General features: G+C 36.2%; 1 protein-coding gene across 2 annotated transcripts in view; it reads right to left on the reverse strand.

Annotated features, from left to right (window-relative positions):
- Positions 1-869, reverse strand: part of LOC106106619 (ATP-binding cassette sub-family G member 1-like) — a 23,714-nt gene that overhangs the window by 21,864 nt on the left and 981 nt on the right. The gene's annotated exons all lie outside the window — the stretch shown is intronic.

The following is an 869-nucleotide window of genomic DNA, read 5'->3' on the forward strand; positions in this document are numbered from 1 at the left end:
ACGATTACGGTGCGTTTGACGTCCGACTCAACGCACATTCGCGCACCGACTGACATACATGACAACGAAGTGCGCGCGCGCAGCTCTCGTTTGGTATAATCCAGGGGTTCCCAACCTTGTTGTACTCTAGAGAACATTCTAAAATATCGGTCAGTGGCGGGCACTAGTTATTTTTAATGGACCTCTTTCCATAACTCCTCATTTATCCATCACTTATTTTCTTATTCTAATAGTTTATTAATAAACAATAACGAAAATGTTTCGAAATAATAAAATCATTATTCAAATTGCATACAACCAGAGAAATGTATTTTTAAATCGTAAACCATACATAAAATCTCGTACACATACGAACGTTTGGAATAAACCTTGCTCCTAGAAAATAATGAAAGCAGTTCAAAATTTTAATCGATGTTTACGAAAAGATATGTCTATATCGAATAGTGGCGCACACGAATCGTTCCGCGGGCGCCTTGGTACCCGCAGACACGAGGTTGGGAACCTCTGGTATAACCTGACGCAAGGAAGAGACTCGTTGTCAACGCCAACTTGCTGTTGAACTTTGCGCCGGCCCTGTCATTTATTCAAGTAACAAAACTGGATACCTACAATGTTTTTGAACTCTGGTATTTTTTTCTTTGGTTTTGTTTTTTTTTTGGATAAATGTCTTTTAATGTCAGAACCAGTTTTTCGATTGATGCGTAAAAAGTAAAAAAGATATGATAATTAAACAATACTATTAACATCAACAAGTTGATACTTATAATTAATCAATCTCAGTTTTAACCTTTTTCTATAAATGTGATGCAAACTGCAGTATAGGCTTATAACCATATTGTCATACATCAGACAGCATTGAAAAAAGAAAA

The sequence above is a fragment of the Papilio polytes genome, unplaced genomic scaffold, assembly GCF_000836215.1.
Source record: "Papilio polytes unplaced genomic scaffold, Ppol_1.0 DF822178.1, whole genome shotgun sequence".
NCBI classification, from domain to species: Eukaryota; Metazoa; Arthropoda; class Insecta; order Lepidoptera; family Papilionidae; genus Papilio; species Papilio polytes.